The 17,259-nt window shown below is 39.2% G+C and overlaps 1 protein-coding gene and 1 pseudogene across 13 annotated transcripts in view; both read left to right on the top strand.

Moving 5' to 3' along the window:
* Positions 1-17,259, top strand: part of ANKRD46 (ankyrin repeat domain 46) — a 42,669-nt gene that overhangs the window by 9,369 nt on the left and 16,041 nt on the right. The window lies entirely within an intron of this gene.
* Positions 1,191-2,498, top strand: LOC141407442 (glyceraldehyde-3-phosphate dehydrogenase pseudogene; annotated as a pseudogene).

Here is a 17,259-nt window from a genome sequence, read left to right as displayed (position 1 = left end):
TCCAGGCTTGTGTATAGACTGACTCAGTATTGTCAAGATGTCACTTTTTCCCAACCCAATCAATCCCAGTCAAAATCCCAGCAAGTTGTTTTGTGGATATTGACAAACTGATTATAAAGATTATGTGGAAAGGCAAAAGACCCAGAATAACCAACACAAGATTGGAAGAGAGCAAAGTTGGAAGACTGACACTCCCCACCTTCAGGATTTACTGTGAAGCTATGGTAATGGAACTAAATAGAAAGCCTAGAAATAGACCTACATAAATATAGTCAGCTGATCTTTGACAAAAAAGCAAAGGATACAATGGAGAAAAATAGTTTTTCAATAAATGATGCTGGAACAACTGGACATTTACATGCAAAAAAATTTGATCTCGACACAGACTTTACACCCGTCGTAAAAATGAACTGAAAGTGGATCGCAGACCTAAATGTAAAACACAGAACTATACAACTCCTAGAAGATAACATAGGAGAAAATCCAGATGACCTTGCGTTTGGTGATGACTTTTTAGATACGACACCAAAGGCATGATTTCTTTCACGATTAGGGTTCACTCGGTGTTACATTTTCTGTGTGTTTGGACAAATTTATAATGACATGTATCCATATTATAGTATCATACAGATTAGGTTCACTGCCCTAAAAATCGTCTGTGCCCTGCCTGTTCTTTTCTCCCTCCTTTCTAACCCCAAACCATGGATATTTTTACTGTCTCTTTAATTTTGTCTTTCCCAGAGTGTCACTTAATTGAAATTGTACAGTATGAAAGAATTGATAGTTGGACTTCATTAAAATTAAAATTCTCTGCTCTGCAGAGACACTATTAAGAGAATAAAAATAAAAGGCACAGACTGGGAGAAATGTTTTCTTTTCTTTTTTTTTTTTTTTTTTTTTTTAGACGGAGTCTCACTCTGTCACCCAGGCTGGAGTGCAGTGGTGCGATCTTGGCTCACTGCAACCTCCTCTCCTACCTCAGCCTCCTGAGTTCCTGGAATTACAGATGTACACCACTATGCCTGGCTGATTTTTGTATTTTTAGTAGAGACGGGGTTTCACCATGTTGGCCAGGCTGGTCTCGAACTCCTGACCTCAGGTGATCCGCCCACCTCGGTCTCCCAAAGTGCTGGGATTACAGGTGTGAGCCACTGCACCCAGCCCAAAATGTTTTCAAAAGACATATATGATAAAGGCTGTTATGCAAAATACACAAAGAACTCTTAAAACTCAACAAAAAGAAAGGTGGGTATGGGCGCTGGCTGGAGTTGCTCAGTGCTCACCATCCTCTTCTCAAAGCCATGTCTGTAAGACACCATGGTGAAGGTGAAGGCCAGAGTAAATAGATTTGGCCATATTGAGCGCCTGGTCACCAGGGCTGCTTTTAACTCTAGTAAAGTGGATATTGTCGCCATCAATGACCCTTCATTGACCTCAACTACATGGTCAACATCTTCCTGGTATTTCTACCCATGGCAAATCCCACTGCACCGTCAAGGCTGAGAATGGAAGCTTGTCATTAATGGAAATCCCATCACCATCTTCCAGGAGCAAGATCCCACCAAAATCAAATGGGGTGATGCTGACGCTGAGTACGCTATGGAGTCCACTGGCATCTTCACGACCATGGAGAATCTCGGCCAGGGCTTACGTAACGGGGGAGCCAAAAGGGTCATTATCTCTACCGCCTCTGCTGATGCCCCCATGTTCATAATGGGCATGATCCATGAGAAGTATGAAAACAGCCTCAAGATCATCAGCAATGCCTCCTGTACTACCAACTGCTTAATCCCACTGACCAAGCCCACCCATGACAACTCTGGCATTGTGGAAGGACTCGTGACCCAGAAGACTGTGGATGGTCTCCGTGGGAAACTGTGGCATGATGTCTGTGGGGCTCTCCAGAACATCATCCCTGTATCTACTGGTGCTGCCAAGACTGTAGGCAAGGCCATCCCCGAGCTGAACAGGAAGCTCACTGACATGGCCTTCCATGTTCCCTTCTGCAAGTGTGTTGGTTGTGGACCTGACCTGCCATCTGGAGAAACCTGCCAAATATGATGACATCAAAAAGGTGGTGAAGCAGGCGTTGGAGGGCCCCTCAAGGGCATCCTGGGCTACGCTGAACACCAGGTTGTTTCCTCTGACTTGAACAGTGACACCCACTTTTCCACTTTCAGTGCTGGGGCTGGCTTTGCCCTCAGTGACCACTTTGTCAAGATCATTTCCTCATATAACAGTGAATTTGGCTACAGCAACAGGGTGGTGGCCCATATGGCCTCCAAGGAGTAAGACTCCTTGACAGCCAGCCCCAGTGAGAGCACAAGAGGAAGAGAGAGACCTTCAGCTTCTGGGGAGTCCCTGTCACACTCAGTCCCCCACCACACTTGGAATCTCCCCTCCTCACAATTTCCATGCAGACCCCACAAAGCTCTGCCTTGTCGTGTACCATCAATGAAGTCCCCTGTACTCAAAAAAAAAAAAAGAAAGAAAGAAAATGAACAACCTGATTTTAAAAATAAGCCAAAGATCTTAATGGACACCTCATCACAGAAGATATACACATGGCAAATAAACATATGAAAAAGATGCTCCACGTCATATGTCATCAGGGAAATGCAAATTAAAACAGTGAGATCCCACTACACACTTACTAAAATGGCTAAAATCTAGAATGCTGACACCACCACCAAATGATGGTGAGAATGTGGATTAACAGGAACTCTTATTCATTGCTAGTAGGAATGCAAAATGGTACAGCCACTTTGGGAGACAATTTGGTGGTTTCTTAAAAAAACTAAACATGCTCTTACCATCCAGCAATTACATTCCTTGGTATTTAGCCAAAGGAGTGAAAAACTGTCCACACAGAAACCTGCATGTGGATGTTCACATCAGCCTTATTCATAATTGCCAGAACATGGAAGCAACCAAGATGTCCTTCAGTAGGTGAACAGATAAACTGTAATACATACAAAGAATGGTATATTATGCAGTCCTAAAGAGAAGCTATGAAGCTGTGAAAAGATACAGGAAACTTAATACATATTACAAGGGAAAGAAGCCAATCTGAAACAGCTACATACTGTATGATTTCCATTATATGACATTCTGGAAAAGGCAAAATGATAGAGACAATAAAAATATCAGGGGTTGGGTAAAGGGAGGGATGCATAGGCAGAGCCCCGAAGATTTTTAGGGCAGTGAACCTAATCTGCATGATACTGTAATGATGAATACATGTCATTATACATTTGTCTAAACCCATAGAATGTATAACACCAAGAGTGAACCCTAATGTAAACTACGGACTTTGGGTGATAATGATGTGTTAGTGTAGGATCATCAGTCATAACAGATGTACCCTCTGGTGGTGGCAGGGTGGGGGATATGGGAAATCTGCTCAGTGTTGCTGTGAACCCAAAACTGATCTAAAAAATAAAGACCATTTTTAAAAAGATAAATAATGAAAGATATGCTCATAGCTCAGTCGTGATACTAGTAATGCAGTTTGTTTTTTTTATTTTTTTTTTGCAGAATTGTGCTTTTGAAGAAATCAGAATGTTATTCTCAATTTTTTGGTGATTATTTAAATTTTCCCCATTTTTATATGGCTTCTTTTAAAATGTTTCACTTTATTCTTTTCCTAATTTATATTAGAATGGCAATATATGTTTAACACTTGTATTTTTATACATTTATGGGTTTTTAATGTTCTGAAATGTTGTTTTTTACTTCAAATGTGTTGAATATTTAACTTGTTAAAACATTCCAGGCTGGGCACAGTGGCTCACACTTGTAGTCCTAGCACTTTGGGAGGTTAAGGCAGGAGGATCACTTGAACCCAGGAGTTTGAGGCCAGCCTGGGCAGCATAGTGAGACACCATCTGTTTAAAAAAAAAATCTGAATTAAAAAAAAAAAAAATAACCAGCATTAATGCTAGTGTTCCATATTATGTAAAATAAGTGTGAAATACCCAAACTATTGTTTTGCTTTCATACTGCTATTGCATTTCTTTCTTTCTTTTTTTTTTTCATTTCTGAGTAGATCTTTAAAATTTGTTTTTAATTTAAAAAAATTTCTTATTTCTAAAAATTTTTGTGGATACATAAATAGGTGTATATCATATTGCATTTCTATCTAATATGTACCTGCTTATGGGAAGAGTCAACAAATGTTTATTATTTCTAAATACTCCTATTTCTCGGACATTAAAAGATGTTCAAGAAGTAGTCATGTGAACATGATTTCTTTTTAAATGTGATATCAATTTTATTGGTACCCAATTTTTGTCATACATTTTTAGTTTAGTTATATTTTTTGGGTACCTTCAGTGAATGCCTTCATTTTCTTTCTTTTTTTTTATTTTTGAGACGGAGTCTCGCTCTGTCCCCCAGGCTGGAGTGCAGTGGCACGATCTCAGCTCACTGCAAGCTCCGCCTCCTGGGTTTATGCCATTCTCCTGCCTCAGCCTCCCGAGTAGCTGGGACTACAGGCACCTGCCACCATACCTGGCTAATTTTTTGTATTTTTAGTAGAGATGGGGTTTCACCATGTTAGCCAGGGTGGTCTCGATCTCCTGACCTCGTGATCCACCCGCCTCAGCCTCCCAAAGTGCTGGGATTACAGACGTGAGCCACCGCGCCCTGCCAATTCCTTCATTTTCATTGTCATTATATAAGCATTTATACTGACTTCCAGACTCCACTGAAAGACTTGTTTGAATGCATATTTTGTGTTTGGACCATACATTCACTTAACAGAAAAGATACAGGTTGAGCACTTAGTGTGTAATAGGTAATGCGAAATACTGTGGATAGTGCAGAACAAGACAAACTCATGCGCTCAAAGTTTACTTTCAAACTGGGGAGATGTGTACATCATGATTAAGCACATAAATAAGAAAATTATAGATTGTAATGAAAACACGAACAAAGTAAGCGGGGTGATGAGAGAAGTAACGTGGGGAGAAGTAGGTGACATTTGAGCTGAGACCTGAATGATTCTCCATCCAGGGGAAGTACATTCTAGCAGAAAGAGAAGTAAGTGCACCCCTTAGGCAGGAAGGAGCTTCAGGGAATGTAAAGGAGGCAATCACGGGTAGAGTATAGAAAACAAGAAAGGGGAATGGTTAAAGATGAATTTGGAGAGGTAGGCAGGAACAAAATTATCAGGGCTTTGTAGCCTTATAATTTATCCTTTATTAAGGATTTTGGCTGTTTTAAATGCATTGGGCTGCCATTGACATATTTCAGGTAAGGAAATGGTTTGTGTTTTTGGAAGATTTTTTTTTCCTGTATTGAGAACGGATTGTAGAGAGGCAAAAGTGGAAATGGAGAATAACTAAAGTAGAAGGCCATGCTTGGGCCATGGGAGCTACTAAAAATACTTTTAGCTTGGAAGTGATGCTCACAAAGCATGGGATGAAAAAATGAGCATGGTAGCTTTATGCGATTGACTGGGGTTAGGGGGTGACAGAAGAGAGAGTGAGACTGAGAGACCAGTTAGGAAGATACTGGAAAACTTCATGTATAAAATTGTTTGTTAGGGCACAAATTAAGAGTGAAGGCAGTGTCAATAAAATGGAAAAAGAATTTGCAAGACAATGAAAGAACTGACAGGGCTTTGTGTCTGATTCAGTGTCAGGAGAAAAGAAAGCATCAAGGATTTGAAGACAGGGTTTCTAGGGAGGTATTGTTACCACCGGCAGAGAATTTTGGAGCAGTGTCTTTGGAGTATGTGTATGGGGTACTGGTTTTATTTTATTTTATTCTATTTTTTAAGACAAGATCTTACTCTGTTGCCCAGGCTAGAGTGCTGTGGCATGATCACAGCTTACTGCAGCCTCAAGCTCCCAGGCTTAAGCCATTTGAATTAGTCTGTTTTCACACTGCTCTAAATAGCTTATAAACAAAAGAAGTTCAATTGACTAACAGTTCCTCATGGCTGGAGAGGCCTCGGGAAACTTAGAATCCCTGGGGAAGGTAAAAGGTAAGCAAGGCACATCTTATATGACGACAGGAGAGAGAGAGAAAATGCCACTTTTAAAATCATCAAATCTCATGGGCACTCCCTCAGTATCATGAAAACAGCATGAGGGAAACCGCCCCTATGATCCAGTCACCTCCCACCAGGTCCCTCCCTTGACATATGGGGATTACAATTTGAGATGAGATTTGGGTGGGGACATAGAGCCAAACCATATCGTTCTGCCCCTGGCCCCTCCAAAATATGTCCTTTTCACATTTCAAACCAATCATGCCTTCCCAATAGTCCCCCAGAGTCTTAACTCATTCCAACATTAACCTAAAGTCCAAGTCCAAATCTGATCTGAGACAAGGCAAGTCTCTTCCATCTATGAGTCTGTAAAATCAAAAGCAAGTTAGTTACTTCCAAGATACAATGGGGGCACAGGCATTGGGTAGATGCTCCCATTCCAAATGGGAGAAATTGGCCAAAACAAAGGGGCCTCAGGCCCTATGCAAGTCTGAAACCCAGCCACGCAGTCATTAAATCTTAAACTCCAAAATCTCCTTTAACTCCATGTCTCACACCCAGGGTACGCTGATGCAAGGGGTGTGCTCCCATGGCCTTGGGCAGCTTTGCCCCTGTGGCTCTGCAGGGTACAGCCCCTGTGGTGCTTTCATGGGCTGGCATTGAATGCCTGTTGCTTTTCCAGACGCACGGTGCAAGCTGTCATTAGATCTACTTTTCTGTGGTCTGGAGGACAGTGGCCCTCTTCTCATAGTTCCACTAGGCAATGCCCCAGTGGGGACTCGGTGTGGGGGCTCCATCCCCACATTTCCCTTCCACACTGCCCTGGCAGAGGTTCTCTATAAGAGTTCTGCCCCTGCAGCAGACTTCCGTCTGGACATCCAGGCATTTCCATATGTCCTCTGAAATCTAGATGGAGGTTCCCAAAGCTCAACTCTTGTCTTCTGCACACCTGCAGGCCCAACACCACATGGAAGGTGCCAAGGCTTGGGGCCCGCACCCTCAGAAGCAATGGTCTGAGCAGTAGTCTGGCCCCTTTTAGCCATGGCTGGAGCTGGAGTAGCCGGGACGCTGGACACCATATTCCGAGACTGCAGAGAGCAGCAGGGGCTTGATCCCAGCCCACAAAACCATTTTTCCCTCCTAGGCCTTCTGGCCTGTGATGGAAGGGGCTGCCATGAAGATCTCTGACATGCCTTGGCGAAATTTTTCCCATTTTCTTGGCTATTAACATTCTGTTCCTTGTTGCTTAGGCAAATTTTTGCAGCATGCTTGAGTTTCTCCCCAGAAAATGGGGTTTTCTTTTCTACCAGTCAGGCTGCAAATTTCCAAACTTTTATGCTCTGCTTCCCTTTTAAGCATAAATTCCAATTGCAGATTATCTCTTTGTGAACCCATTTGTACACTCAGAAAAATCCAGGCCCCATCTTTAATGCTTTGCTGCTTAGAAATTTCTTCTGCCAGATACCCTAAATCATCTCTCTCAAGTTCAAAGTTCCACAGATCTCTAGGGTAGGGGCAAAGTGCCACCGGTCTTTTTACTAAAGCATAGCATGAGTGACCTTTACTCCAGTTCCCAATAAGTTCCTCATCTCTTTCTGAGACCACCTCAGCCTTGATTTCATTGTCCATATCACTATCAGCATTTTGGTTAAAATCATTCAGCAAGTCTCTAGGAAGTTCCAGGCTTTCCCATATCTTCTGAGCCCCCCAAACTGTTCCAACCTTTGCCTGTTACCCAGTTCCAAAGTCACTTGCATTTTTTCAGATTATTTTTATGGCAGCGCCCCAATCCTGGTACTAATTCTCTGTATTAGTCTGTTTTCACACTGCTATAAAGATACTACTTGAGGCCGGGCATGGTGGCTGACGCCTGTAATCCCAGCACTTTGGGAGGCCGAGGCGGGTGGATCACGAGGTCAGGAGATTGAGACCATCCTGGCTAACATGGTGAAACCCCGTCTGTACTAAAAAATACAAAAACTTAGCCGGGCGTGGTGGCGGGCACCTGTAGTCCCAGCTTCTTGGGAGGCTGAGGCAGGAGAATGGTGTGAACCCGCAAACTAGAGCTTGCGGTGAGCCAAGATTGCGCCCCAGCACTCCAGCCTGGGCGACAGAGCAAGACTCTGTCTCAAAAAAAAAAAAAAAAAAGAAAAGACACTACTTGAGGCTGGGTAATTTATAAACAAAAGGTTTAATTGATGCGTGGTTCCACATGGTTGGGGAGGCTTCAAGAAACTTGGAATCATGGTGGAAGGTTATGGAGAAGCAAGGAACATCTTATATGGTGGCAAGAGAGAGTGTGGGGGAAACTGTCAATTTTAAAACCATCTGATCTTGTTAGTTCTCCCTCACTATCATGAGAACAGCATGGGAGAAACCACCCCTATGCTCCATTCACCTCCCACCAGGTCCCTCCCTTGACATGTGGGGACTACAATTTAAGATGAGATTTGAGTGAGGACACGAAGCCAAATCATATCACCATCCTCCCACCTCAGTCTCCCGAGTAGCTGGGACTACAGGTGCGTGTCACCACACCCAACTAATACACACACACACACACCCCCACATATATATATGTGTGTGTGTATATGTGTATATATGTATTTTTTTTTAAGAGACAGGGTCTCACTATGTTGCCCAGGCTTGTCTCGAATGCCTGGGCTGAAGCAATTCTCCCACCTCTGCCTCCCAAAGTGCTGGGATTACAGGCATGAGTCAGCACACCCAGCCTCTGGAGTGCTGGTTTTAGATATGATATTAAAGCTTTGGCAAAATACCCATTTGAGACTTTGATCTGCCCTATGTACGTACTCCTGTGCCAGTGTACAATACTGTTATTATCTCCTTGGGCTTCTCTGCTTGTTCACTCTGTAAAGAGCACCAAACTCTACAAGTTGCTCTGACCCCGTTCAAGGCAGAAATCTTTTTACTTGTTGTTACCAAGATGTGGAAATCATTTTACCCTTAACTCAAAGTGAACTTATTTTGAGGGAAACTTTTACTAAGAAACTAAGAAAAAAATATATGGCATCTTATATTTGTATATTTCATTATAGTTTTCAAAGTTCTGTACAAAAATATTGTGAAGTAGGTAAGACAGATATTATCCCAGTTTTGCAAATGAGGAAACTGGGACTCTTAGAGTTGGACTACTCAAGAGAGTACCTTAGAAAATGGCAGAGTTGGGACCTAAGATGCAAACCTTTTGATTGGTGTGTAGTACTTATTGCTTATCCTGAAAAATAATTCTGGATAAATTCACAGATCATGGATCTCTTGATTCAAGTCTGGAAGTCTGCCTTCGCTGTTTATCATTTAAGATCACTTGGTTGTTTTTCCTAGCTTCAGCCTTGTCTAGAGTGAGAGGCAAGTTGTACTTTGAGGTTAGCAGAATCCTGACACTGAGATTTGATCCAATGCTCAGTTCTTTCTAGATGTTGATTATAGTCTTTTCTCCAATTGCTAGGCCTCTCCCCAACTTTATACTTATGTTCATTGTCCTTGCTTCTGTATGTCTTGATCTCATGGATGGGTAAGGGATTTTCTTTCCTGGTGGAAGTGGAAGTGATCTGCTTTGAAGCTGGCTGAAGAGAGTTAGGGATGGTGGTACAGGCAGATTTCTTCCTGCTAGGGGTAGCCAAAAGGAGGATAAGTGAGAGATTGAGAGACATAAATGAGAAATATTTCCTAAAGTGTAAGGGAATAGAAAAGGTAGTTGTGAGTCAAGATCTGGGCGGTGGAGTTAAGTTCTAAGTGTGCAAAGTCCAACTAAGTGATGGAAGTGATGTGGAGATAAAGGTCTTTGACATTAAAAACTCGGGTTAATCTTTAAATGATTACACTGCTGAAACCATCCAATAAAATAAAATTAAAAACAAAAATTTGGGCCAGAGAGACATGGTATGAAAGGACACTATTTGAATAAAATATTTAGATGTATTTGGAATAGATTTATTTTGGTAGTTGTCACTGAAGAAGACATGCAAAAATATTAGTGGTAAATTTAATAGCTACCTTAAACCTGAAAGTTTGCCTTTAATTTGTTTTTGTGTGTTTTTTCTTATATTTCTCTACAGCTTAAGATATAACATTTTATATTATAGTTAATTTCCCCAAATTCAAAGCTTGTCAATCCTCAGAGTGTAATTTATTTATTTAAAAACAGGAAACTTACTCTCTTATTGTTTGAAGACTGTGAAGCCGTTATCTTCTGATAGCATTTTAAAGAACAATTTTTAAATCATAATTATCTTTGCTTAACACTGTAGTTCTCTTGAGTACAAGGACAAAAGTTTAAAGTAGCAGTTGTTCAGACTTTTAAAAACGAGTTCTTAACAGCTTTATATTGTGTCCTGCTCCTATCTACAAGTCATTTAGAAAATTGTTTTTTGAGATAAAGAAATTTACCATATTATTTCCAGTTTCCTTAGTATTTGTTATAGAACGAATGGCAAAATATTAAATGGTTTTGAGATTGAGAATAAGAATTAGAAGGAAATAAGGTTTGTATTAACAGTTGCTAACACTAGGAATTAGTTTTGGAATTAGTTTTAATTGACAGTGTTTAAACAAAGCCTGTTTATTAAAGACATTTCCTAGAAAGCAGCAAATCTGGAAGAGCTATGTAGCTATTTAAAACTTAAGATCCATAGTCTTTGACCATTCTTTCCCATGTTAGTCACAATGGGCAAGTCTCTGGTCTCTGGGCAGTTTGCAAAAATAGCTCCATGGGAAACTGATACAGGAACTTGTCATCCTCTATTCCCTTTTCTAAAAGATTGTCCAGAATGCTCTGAGTACACACATGTAAACTGAGCTAACTCACAGATTCACCATTTTAATAGGAGAGGCTGTGTGTAGGGGCCAGGGCTCAGTCAGAAAGAGAATTGCTGTAATTCATTGTCTTCTGCTTGAAATTATTACTCTACTGAAGAAGTTATCAGGACTGGTGATTGAGCTCTGCTTTAGAATATTGATGTCTTCCACTTCTTGCCCCACCCCTTCCTAATTGGCAGCATGAAGAAGGCGCTAGCCAAAAGTTACAACTTCTGCCTATAATCCTTTATTTATTTCTATCCTCATAAACTAGGCTAGAAAACCTGGGGGACAGCGAATCTCTGTTTTTCTTTTGTGAATCTGGAGCCATTTCTAAGCATGTACTTCCTACTTTCTTTGCAGAAAAGACTCCTTCCCAAAATAGGTTACCCCCAGTCCAGAGCAGGGACAGCAGGAAAAGAGCCACACATTCCCTTTAAACCCACAGACACTGCTCAACTCCCTTAGATATAAGACTATTTATTCCTTTTCTACCAAAGATCTCAGCATTAAATCAACATTTCCAGTGGAGAGAAAAGAAATACATCTAATACCACACATACGAGTCATTCTGCTGTTCCTCAGTTGTTTCACGTCTGTTCTAGAAACATGCCATTTTAAAAATACAGTTTGACTAAGCCATCTCTTTAGTCCACTGTCCAGTTGTCTTTTGTTGTATATCCTTATTTACGAGGGCCCCAGAAGGTTGGAGTGAGTGAGGTGGGATGTGGGTGTAATAAGGATATGTAAGGAATTCTGAATTTTAAGGGTTTACCTATGCCATAGATGTAAATATGGTAAATGTAGGCTAGAGTGATTTGCATAGCTTCACACACAGCAGACCCCACCTTAAAGAAGTCCACTAGATCCTCCAGGGTTTTATAGTGTAGGGAGGAGGGCCCTTGTCCACCCACTGTCGTTAGGTGTGTTTTGTGTGAAGGATGCAGTACATGCTTGTACCCATCTAGCACATAATCTAGAGCATGGAAAGGAACAAATTACAACAGAATTGTGAAAAATAAACTATTATGTTGAAGATGATGTACAGTCATGCGTTGCTTAATGACAGGCACATGCATTCTGAGAAATTCACCATTAGATTATTTCACTGTTGTGTAAACATTGCAGAGTGTACTTACTACCCAAACCTAGATAGAAGAGCCTACTGCACACCCAGGCCATATGGTATGGCCTGTTGTTCCTAGGCTACAGCCCTATACGGCATGTTACTGTACTGACTACTGTAGGCAGTTTTAACACTGGTGAATATTTGTATCTAAACATAGAAAAGTTATAGTAAGAATACTGTATTCTAATCTTACGGGACCACCTTCGTATATGCAGTCCATCGTTGACCAAAATGTTAGTATGCAGTGCACGACTGCATTTTGTATTTCGACAGTGAATCATGAATAGGACTGGAACCTGTGGGGATAAGGGGTAACGTGTAAAGTAGCAAAGTTACAGCCTTTCTGGTTTCAGTGTCCTTATTTGTAAAATAATGAGATTGAGTTAAATGATGTTGGATGGCCTTCCAGCTCTAAGAATTTTGTGGAAATACAGTCATGTATAGCATGGGCATGTAGTAGGCTATGTCCTCTAGACTTGTGTAGGAACCTAAGGATACTCTGATGTTCACATAACAGTGAAAGCACCTGACAGTGCTGTTCTCAGAACATATCCCCATCATTAAGCGACACATGGCTACTACAGTTAAGCTTCTTCTAAGAATACAGTCTCATACCTTCAAACTTATTTAGGGTGAAGTCTGGTTTAAATTTTGTAGACTATTTAGAAAATAAGGAATATTTTGCAAAAGCTACAATTCTTATATTTTGAAACAACACAATAAATGAATAAGTTAGAATGCCATTTAAGCAGCACTTTATATAAAGTCTGCTAAGGTGAGTTTAATGAGGTTTAGATTTCTGAATAGGCCTAGAATCATATTTTTGCTATTAATTTTCTTGATAAAGTTTTTTTAAAAGGAAAATTGAACTTCATCCCAACTTTAGATTTTCACAAATTCAGTTAGTGAGAATTATGGTAAATAACTTGAAATGGAACGGTGAAACTTCAGAGGTACAGTCTTCTCACCTTATGCCATACTAGATGCTGTTGAACTTGAAGCCTACGCAGGCCACAAGGTGGCACCCTTAGGCCATATAAGTAAAGTGCTGTTGCAACTAGAGAAAACAGTTCTAAAGAATCAAATAACTTTATTATGTAATGATAGACAATAAACTGGAAGCCTCCTGAGGAGGAAGTCCCTTGCTAAGAATTTTAAACATGGTAAAATTACGTAGTAAAGATTTTGGAAAATACTAAGATATTAGAATGTGAAATAAAATATCCAAAATAACCAGCATTCCTTTTGTGAACAATTAATTTTGATTTGTCTTAAGCCAGTACCTTTTCTAAAAGTTGAATTGTAACTAAACTTTAATAATGCAAACAAATAATAGTTAAGCAATATAAATATTGCCAGAAATATATCAGAAATCCTTGTTTGGTGTTTTTTGATTTCCTGAAGGAGAAAGAAAAATTTAGGTGTTTTCTTGTTATCCCAGTCAGTAAGAAGTACTTGAGAATAATGAATCTAAGAATTTAGTCACCTGTGAAGCAGAAGATTTTTCCAAAAATATTTTATTGTTATTTTTCCATACTTTAAAAAGTTACTTTGTATAAGATGATTAAAAAGAGTTAATTTGGCTTATGTGTGCTAGAATATTTTCTGTAAAGTAAAAGACATTTCCAAGTATTGTTTCTACAATTTAAAAAGAAGTTCAGTTTGAATGAAATGATTGTAAAGAGTTATATGGAATGTATATGCTAGACTAATGTTCTTATGTTTGATGAAGACATTTGCTAAGCTAATTCATTAGACAAAAAATCTTATGAAACAAACTTAGTGACTTTTTTTTTTTTTTACTCATGAAATGGTTATAATGATAGTATGCAGTACCTTGTAGGGCTTCTATGAGGATTAAATGAGTTATTACAGGAAAAACACTTAGAACTATGCCTGCAGTGTAACTTAATAAATGTAGAATACTGTGTATCTCAGATGTTGCCAAGTAATTATTTGCATAGTAATACCAGCCATAACAAACAAGAAATTCTTTTTTCCCTTTTCATTAAGCTTAATTCCAGAACAACATCTAAGTAATAGCTGATTAACCGAGTTTTAATTATTATATGAACTTAACACAATGCACTGGCCTTTTTTGTTTTTTGTACAGACAGGGTCTTGCATTGTTGCCCAGGCTGGTCTCGAACTCCTGGGCTCAAGCAATCCTCCCACCTTGGCCTCCCAAAGTGCTGGGATTATAGGTATAAGCCACTGCACCTGGCTAGTGACCTGTCTTTAAGTATCATTCTGTAATTCACATACTTCAAATTAACCTCACTTTTACTGCATTAATAGTTTTAATTATGAAGTTACTAATAGCTTTGTATTGAAGACATCACGAAGTTAATTTTAGACACAGCCACATTAGACTAAAATGTTGGAAATAACACAAAATATGTGTTTTCTACAAAGTTGGATATAAAATAAAAATATGTGTTTGTGGTAGATCCATATCTGCCTAAAAATTGCTCCAAAAAGTTGCTAAAAATGGGAACTTCTGTTATTATTGAGCCTTGGAAATAAAATTCAGAAGATTCTGCTTATGAACTTCTTCCTTCCAATGTTCTTCATAGTACTGGGATATCCTAAAAGGATAGTATTCTTAGTTCCTTCTTTTATTTACTTCCTGTAGAAAGAGAGCAACTCTTTTCCTAAGAATCCAAATAAATATTCACATATTTTATCTTTATTTAGGACAGATTACTAAAAGGTTAAAAACTGGGGTCCTAGCCATATGATCAGGGAGAATTTACTTCCTAGGCCCTTGTAATACAATTTTCTAAAAAATAGAGAAATAAGGAACTTAAATCCAGCCAGATTTAGGATGAACCGTAAACCAGAATCTTAGAAGTTTTGCAGTGAGCAAAGAAAGCATTGCATCAAGACTGTCATCACAGTAAAACTGTTCACCGGTCAGAGACTGGTTCCACAGCCATACATTAGACAGCTTTCATCTGCATCACAAAATTCTGTTTATATTTTGATTAGCCAAAAATGTCAATGAATCTATGTGATAGGAAAAATATAGGACAAATTTATAGGCAAGGAAAAAAGCCATGTTGAAAAGAAATTTAGCTGTAAGCAAGTAAGAATTTTAACAATTTAAAGTCCTTCCCAAAACATTAACAATATATTTCTTCAGTCTGCTTATCTTCAGCAGCTATTTAAGCAGTAACTATTTCTCCAACAGAGAATACATAATGTGTATTCTCTTTTAATGTGCTAAGGAATTCAATAAAATTATGGTACATACCCAGAATACAGTCATCCCTTAGTATCCATGGGGGATGGGTTTCAGGACCTCATGCAGTTACCAGATTCACAGGTGCTCACATCCCTGGTACAGAATGATACAGTATTTGCATATAACCTATGCACATCTTTTCATATACTTCAAATCATCTCTAGGTTACTTATAATACCTAATACAATGTAAATGCTACAGAAGTAGTTGTTACACTGTATTGTTTAGGAAATAAGAAAGAAAGTGTACTTATGTGTTCCGTACAGATGCAATTTTTTTCCCCGAATATTTTTGATTCATGGTTGGTTGAATCATGAATTTGATTTGATTGTGTGCAGCCTTTAGTTTCTTCTCTTTTTTCATATTTATTTCCTAAAAATTTTTACAATGCACTGCAGAACTAGTCATAAGAAAAAAATATTACTTTAAAATCCTGTGACAATGAACTTGAGTGTACATTCAGGAAAGAATTATTGGATTTCCCTATGTCTAGACTTCAAGAAAAATTAATGTACCAGGCATTGCAGTCAGCCAGTATATATAGACAAATCAGACCCATTTCTTGGCTTCTAGAAACATATTCTGGCAGGAATTTTAGGACGGTTGTGAACAAGCAACAAAGTTTTACATGAACTGTTTTCTCCTGATTATCTTGACAGCTTACAGTGGCTGCAGGGCACATTGAAAATATATAAACTAAATATGAAGCGTCACCCTGCCGCTTAAAGCAGTATGGCCCTAGACTCAATGCCTGTGGGCCTTAGGAATTAAGATCACTCTGTTAGAGAAATAGTTACTGTTTAAATAGCTGCTGAAGATAAGCAGACTGAAGAAATATATTGTTAATGTTTTGGGAAGGATTTTAAATTGTTAAAATTCTTACTTGCTTACAGCTAAATTTCTTTTCAACATGGCTTTTTTCCTTGCCCAATATCTTTGGATTTTTGCAGAGCTCAGGTTTTAAGAACAGTAATTTTAAAGTACTAGCAGTTTAACAGATTTAATGACTTCACTGGAAATTTTTGTTTTATAGTTCTCTGAGATTGTATTTTGAAACAACTGCATCCTCCTAAAAGGATAAGAATAACCAAGTGATAGAATCTAGATTTGGGGTTTCATTTACTGTGGATCATTCATTTTTTCAGTTTTAGTACTTTTCTTTGACATTAGAAAATGGCAAAGGCAATAAGATCTGATAGAATATCTTTCCAGCTGTGTCGTTTTTTCCTTGTGTTTTGCTGAAATGTCTGGTGCTTTGATCTCTTACCAAAATTGCTTGTGTAGGCATAATGTAGTCAGTCCATTTGAAGCAAGAATGTGGTACTTAGTCCTGCCTTTCCAAATGGCCTTTCAAAATGAAAAATCAATCTATTATGTATTCTTGTTGATATTGGATATAGAACAGTTTTTAGTTATCATAAGTATGCATTAACCGAACATATTTTCTCCATTAGTTGTAAACCATTAAGGATACTATTATATCTTAAAGTTTTACAGATTGACCTAAGATTGTGGATCCAGAATTTGAGATATAAAAGAAAATTAGGCATGATTTTTCCTCAAGTCAGTGAATCACAAGCTCCATCAAAATCTTTTTATTGTTGTTTGGGTTGGGACAAGCGCGCTGGTTGACATAAGAAGCTCTTGTTGCCGAGATCTAAGTGACTGCGCCATGTGAAGAAAGGATAAATGACTCTATCTTCATCGAGTCTCTCAGGCTGTGCCACAGAACACAGAGTGAGGAGTTTTAAGTGTCAGGCTGCACCAGCCCTCTAAAACCTGACCCCCAAAGTTCTGCTTTTAACAATGCCAGCTAGTCTGCCTCTGAACCAGTCGTTGGACACTGTTCCTCATGGACACTGTTCCTTGGGAACCAGGGCGCTGGTCAGCAACCAGTGTCCTTTCTGGGGCGTGGTTATTCCCATATTGGCTGTTCTTGCACTAGACTACGTGGTTTTTCCTCTGCCAGGAACCAGTTATTTTATTTTTCTTTCCTGAAGGTCTTCACTCCCCACTAGATGTCACCCCATTATCAGAAGCTGCTTTATTACCAGGGGCTCAGTGCTG

Source organism: Macaca fascicularis, chromosome 8 (assembly GCF_037993035.2).
Source record: "Macaca fascicularis isolate 582-1 chromosome 8, T2T-MFA8v1.1".
In the NCBI taxonomy this organism is placed as follows: domain Eukaryota; kingdom Metazoa; phylum Chordata; class Mammalia; order Primates; family Cercopithecidae; genus Macaca; species Macaca fascicularis.
The sequence above is the reverse complement of the archived record's forward strand: the minus strand, read 5'-3'. Positions and strand labels throughout refer to the sequence as shown.